We start from the raw sequence: 6,640 nt of genomic DNA on the forward strand, positions 1-6,640 counted from the left end.
CAGTTTGAACAAATGGTTCTCTATTCTATGTGAGTCCTTTTGGAGTTTGTGTGTTTCTTGGAGCATTGCTACAGTATATCAATATGGTTTCTTGGAGCATTGCTACAGTATATCAATATGGTTTCTTGGAGCATTGCTACAGTATATCAATATGGTTTCTTGGAGCATTGCTACAGTATATCAATATGGTTTTTTGGAGCATTGCTACAGTATATCAATATGGTTTCTTGGAGCATTGCTACAGTATATCAATATGGTTTCTTGGAGCATTGCTACAGTATATCAATATGGTTTCTTGGAGCATTGCTACAGTATATCAATATGGTTTCTTGGAGCATTGCTACAGTATATCAATATGTTTTCTTGGAGCATTGCTACGGTATATCAATATGGTTTCTTGGAGCATTGCTACAGTATATCAATATGGTTTCTTGGAGCATTGCTACAGTATATCAATATGGTTTCTTGGAGCATTGCTACAGTATATCAATATGGTTTCTTGGAGCATTGCTACAGTATATCAATATGGTTTCTTGGAGCATTGCTACAGTATATCAATATGGTTTCTTGGAGCATTGCTACAGTATATCAATATGGTTTCTTGGAGCATTGCTACAGTATATCAATATGGTTTCTTGGAGCATTGCTACAGTATATCAATATGGTTTCTTGGAGCATTGCTACAGTATATCAATAGGGTTTCTTGGAGCATTGCTACAGTATAGCAATATGGTTTCTTGGAGCATTGCTACAGTATATCAATATGGTTTCTTGGAGCATTGCTACAGTATATCAATATGGTTTCTTGCCAGTGACATGTTGATGTGCTTCCAAGCATGCAGGCAGTTTATCAGGGTACAGCAGGACTGGCTAATATCATTTGTGGGGGAAGTAAAAGCACATGTTTTAGGGTGAGTTTCAGTTCAGTGTAGTTGAACAGACAAAGGTTACCCTCTTATGTAGCAAACTCCAAAACAAACCGTCCACTTGTAGAGCCTCCTGGGTAGGACAGAGTGGTGCATCTTACACGATCTCCTTCTGACTCATAGTAATTCATAGGAGTACTACACTTACATGCTGTCCTCCACTCCAACGCACGGGCTCCGTGTGTGTGTGTGTGTGTGTGTGCGCGTGCGTGCGCGTGTGCATTTCCCTTAGCAGGTACATTTTATGTTGTTCAAATGCAGATAAATAAAATTCACACTGGGAGAAGGAAAAAAATACAATTTAGAAATAATGCTTTTCAGCCTATTCATTGATGGAAATAGAAGTGGAAGTTGGTCTATGAGTTCATTTGCATAATTCAGTGGAATTCAATTGGTGCGTGTGTATATTCGTTATGTATCTTATTTATCACACTTTCACAGCATACAGATACAGAGCCTGTCCGAAAGCGCTTTTATAAGCCCAATCATTGCGCAACAGTTCTAAATGAAAGATTCAAAAGAGCTACTCTTTTTATTTCACAACTGGTAATTAATTGAAGCAAGCTTCCCATTCGCCGTTCAAATGAATAGACAACGGAAGGCAGACTTCATCGGCGCTTCACACACCACTTTGCAATGATCTGGAGGCAGTTCGCATTTTGAAAACATATAGCTACTTAATTGTTTGTAACCTGAATGTTTTACTACAAATGATGAGGCATGTTTTACCTTGCCTCAAGGTAGTCTAGGCAAAATTCGTCCATATCAGAAGAGGCAATTATTTTGTAAGACTTCCACATGCATTGGAACCAGTAGTCTATTTCTCTCATGTTCTTTGGTTTTCAACTTTCTTTCATTGTCCGGTAGCCAAATGCAGATTTACGAGCAGCCTACTGCCGTGTGCGCGTTGATGTGCTAACAATGTTAAGAAATAATAGTTTCTCAAAATGTTAAGATAAACGTTCTGATCTGCTGCATCAGATTTAATCACTTTAAACATGTTTTTATGTAGCCTAGGCCTACTGGTTATATGAATTTGGGATCTATCTTCCCACTACTGTCCCATAGTCTTGAGTTATTTCTTTTTCGACATACTGACCAATAGAATACGTACACCGTTCTACTATGGGGGAATGTTACTGAACAAAAATATAAACATCTAACAGTTTCAAAGATTTAACTGAGTTTCAGTTCATACAACGAAATCAGTCACTTGAAGTAAATAAATTAGGCTTAGGGCTTTATTTGCAAACATTTCTAAAAACCTGTTTTCGCTTCGTCATTATGGGGTATTGTGTGTAGATCAATGAGGAAAACATTTGTTAAATAAATAAAAAAATATGGCTGTAATTTAACAAAGTGTGGAAAAAGTCAAGGGGTCTGAATACTTTCTGAATGCATTGTAACTATTTGTTCAGCTCTTTTGAGATGTACAGAGACAGAATTCAGAACATGAGCCATTCTTACAGTATTTTCCCTGTACACCAAGTCAGAACGTTAGGATAAGTAAAGGGGACATATAAGCTGACAATATTTTTAAATATTTTATGACATTTCTCTAAAACAGGCTAAAGGCTACATGTCCACCACCAAGTCAGAACAGTAGGCTAAATTATGAAAGGAAAAGGGACTAAATTATAGGGTGAGGCACATGGACTGTTAGGACCAAATGATTATGGTGAGGCACATGGGCTACCAACAGCTTACACAACATACACTTAGTATTACTTTCTTAGGTACAGCATATCATTTATGCAGCAACATACAATACATTTTTGTACTCACCTTGTTGTGCTGTGCTCACTTGAACAGGAAGGGGGTATGGCGGTCCTTCATGGGCAAATTCTGTCATCAGACTTTGTCATCAAAGTCTGGCATTCTCTGGAATTATGGTGCTTTCAAAACAACTGGGAACTCTGAAAAGGAACAAGGTTGAATCATGACATCAGTGATCTTCAGGTCAGAGCTCTAGAAAGAGGCTCGAGTTCCCAACTTGCAATTCCAAGTTGGATGACTTTTGAAAACGTATTTTCCCAGTCTGAGCTAGTTTTTTCAGAGTTCCAAGTTGTCTTGAACTCACTGAAGTCTTGAGGTTTCCCAGTTTGAAGTTTCCAGTTGTTTTTAACGTGGCAGAAGTCATGCTGGATTGAAAATAAACCTTTAAACCCAGATTTGGACCACACAGCCACTCCACTGAATAGCAGGCTAGTGATTGTTTTGCAATACTTGCAGTTAGTCACTGATTCCTTCAAAACCACTCATTGTTGAATTTGTGATTTCTAACTTATTGTGTGATGTTTATGGTCGATGAGCACCGATATGTTTGATCTATAATTTCTCTTCAAATGACAAGGATTGAAAAGAATTTGCCAGTAGATAGCCGACTTGATTCATGATGATGATTGCATGCTTGCTAGCTAAGATTCTGAAAGTATGATGTTGATATGATCTGACCAATCAAAGCTATGGTAGATATAACGTGATTTGACATCATTTTATCTGGCCAATGACCTTGAGCCTTCTTGGATGGGCACTTCTATGGCAGCAACCTAGGTGCCTGAATTCTTTAGCTCTCCCCATACAATTTGAGGTGACGTAGCGTCCCCATGAGTGACCGAACACTGAGCCAATCATGGCACAACTAGAGAACATCACCAACCCCTACGCGCTGTATTTTCCGCTGGCTGCCCCACTACCACAGAAAACACTGAGCTTGGCTCAAACACCTGCATTTTGGAGCTGCCTTATTGAAGAAAGCAAAAAAGAGACCATGTTGGTATGCAGCTTTATTTAACTCAATTATTAATAACATTTTTTACGTTGTTTGCAAACTGATATGTGACACGTAATAATGCCAGAATTACATGACATTTCCATTTATTTTTTGCTAACAGGTGGAGCTCAACATAGGTGGGGCTCTGTCCCACCTGCCCTGAATGACGGGTCGCCACTGGCCAATATACAGGAGAGCAGGGTTGTCTTCAATATTCCAATATGGCACACAGTAGGAAAACATTTAGCAACAGACAATGAAAATATGTGTTCAGGTAATACCTCCCCGTTTTGGAATGTTAATCTATATTGAACACAACCCTGGGCATTGAGTATTGGAGTGTCTGACTGACGACCGGACCAGAGGGGTGACGACCACAGCACTTCCTAGGGCTAAATGATTCCTTTAGTCCAGAAACAGTCATCCCACGCTAGTGAATATTATCATCAGGCCCCTGTCTCTGGGAAGTAACGCCTAATGAGTCCATTTTAATATGGAATCTGACCATGGCAATGATCTCATTAAACTCCCACAGTGTGACTGGCTGATTGGCTGCCTGCCTCCTCCACAAGCCATTTCCTCTGGTTAGAAATGGAAAAGCAGCATGGCAGCTGATTAACCACATGATGTACTAGGCCTAAGTCCCATATGCCTTGTGTGATAAAAGAAAAGAACAGGGTTTCATCCCTTTCTCAATCATTCATGAAAACCTCCCTGACTGATCTATGAGGCTGGAGACTGGGAAGTGCAGGTAACAACATAGGGGGTGGGAAAAGAGAGTAATATCTTTGGGTCAGGCTGGGTTGTAATAAAGGTAGGGGTCAGACCTAGTGGAGGCTCTTTAATGCTGGTGTGGATTACCTTGGCATGCTCAGAGCATACCACTGACCAGGCTGATGGAGTGAGTATGTGTGTGAGGGGGGAAGGGTAGTGAGGACTATGTGTTCTTGCTCTCTCTCACTGTCTTTCTCTCTCTCTTTCAATCTTTCTCTCACTTTCTAATCTACAGCTATCTCCCTAGGGTCTCAAGTCAGGAGGACAGCCACATGTATCCACACATGTTATCTCATCAACATCAGAACAACCAAATCCCAGCTAACCTAGTCATGGTACACCAGTCATTGCGTCTCTCAATACATACATTTTAAACAAACTTACAAACAGAAATTTAAACAAAAAAGCTCAGTTTGTTAGGTTCCACACATGGAATGTACAGTGTAGGGTGTTTGGGGCTGTTCTCCTCCACCCACTGTGACTTTTATCTCATTTGATTATTCTGAGAGGATGACATTCAACCAGAACAACCAAATCCCAGCTAATAGTCATGGGGGTTTATACATGGACTTTTATCTCATTTGATTATTCTGAGAGGATGACATTCAACCAGGGGGTTTATACATGGTGCGATATCGCGCTGTCATGTTGGAGTGTCACACACACACACACACACACACACACACACACACACACACACACACACACACACACACACACACACACACACACACACACACACACACACACACACACACACACACACACACACACACACACACACACACACACACACACACACACACACAGCCAAACCCAGGCCCCGTCTCCCACTCTCCCATCCATTGGCTAATTACATTTAGCCTTCTGCTCCACGGTGACTGTTGGAACAGCTGGGCTTGGTGGTTCCTGGAGAACAGATAACACAAATCATGAATCAAACTACTGTTGCTGCCATGGAGAGAGAGGCAGTGAGGGTGGGGAGCGATGAGAGGGAGAGTAGTGGGGAGAGAGAGAGAGGACAAGGACACAGTGATAATATTTAAAGCCTCATCCCCCACACATCTCATTCATATCTATATCACAGGCTGAAAAGAGGGAGATGGAAAGGCCAGCATATGACTGTTTCATGGTCAGAACAACGTGATGCAGCTGGTTGGCTGTCTTCCTGGTCCAACAGAACAACGTGATGCAGCTGGTTGGGTGTCTTCCTGGTCCAACAGAACAACATGATGCAGCTGGTTGGGTGTCTTCCTGTCCCAACAGAACAACATGATGCAACTGGTTAGGTGTCTTCCTGGCCCAACAGAACAACGTGATGCAGCTGGTTGGGTGTCTTCCTGGCCGCCCAACAGAACAACGTGATGCAGCTGGTTGGGTGTCTTCCTGGCCCAACAGAACAACGTGATGCAGCTGGTTGGGTGTCTTCCTGGCCCAACAGAACAATGTGATGCAGCTGGTTGGGTGTCTTCCTGGCCCAACAGAACAACGTGATGCAGCTGGTTGGGTGTCTTCCTGGCCCAACAGAACAACGTGATGCAGCTGGTTGGGTGTCTTCCTGGCCCAACAGAACAATGTGATGCAGCTGGTTGGGTGTCTTCCTGGCCCAACAGAACAACGTGATGCAGCTGGTTGGGTGTCTTCCTGGCCCAACAGAACAATGTGATGCAACTGGTTGGGTGTCTTCCTGGCCCAACAGAACAACGTGATGCAGCTGGTTGGGTGTTTTCCTGGCCCAAAAGAACAACGTGATGCAGCTGGTTGGGTGTCTTCCTGGCCCAACAGAACAATGTGATGCAACTGGTTGGGTGTCTTCCTGGCCCAACAGAACAACGTAATGCAGCTGGTTGGGTGTCTTCCTGGCCCAACAGAACAACGTGATGCAGCTGGTTGGGTGTCTTCCTGGCCCAACAGAACAACATGATGCAGCTGGTTGGGTGTCTTCCTGGCCCAACAGAACAACATGATGCAGCTGGTTGGGTGTCTTCCTGGTCCAACAGAACAACATGATACAGCTGGTTGGGTGTCTTCCTGGCCCAACAGAACAACGTGATGCAGCTGGTTGGGTGTCTTCCTGGCCCAACAGAACAACATGATACAGCTGGTTGGGTGTCTTCCTGGCCCAACAGAACAACGTGATGCAGCTGGTTGGGTGTCTTCCTGGCCC

The sequence above is a fragment of the Oncorhynchus gorbuscha genome, linkage group LG24 (genome assembly GCF_021184085.1).
Source record: "Oncorhynchus gorbuscha isolate QuinsamMale2020 ecotype Even-year linkage group LG24, OgorEven_v1.0, whole genome shotgun sequence".
In the NCBI taxonomy this organism is placed as follows: domain Eukaryota; kingdom Metazoa; phylum Chordata; class Actinopteri; order Salmoniformes; family Salmonidae; genus Oncorhynchus; species Oncorhynchus gorbuscha.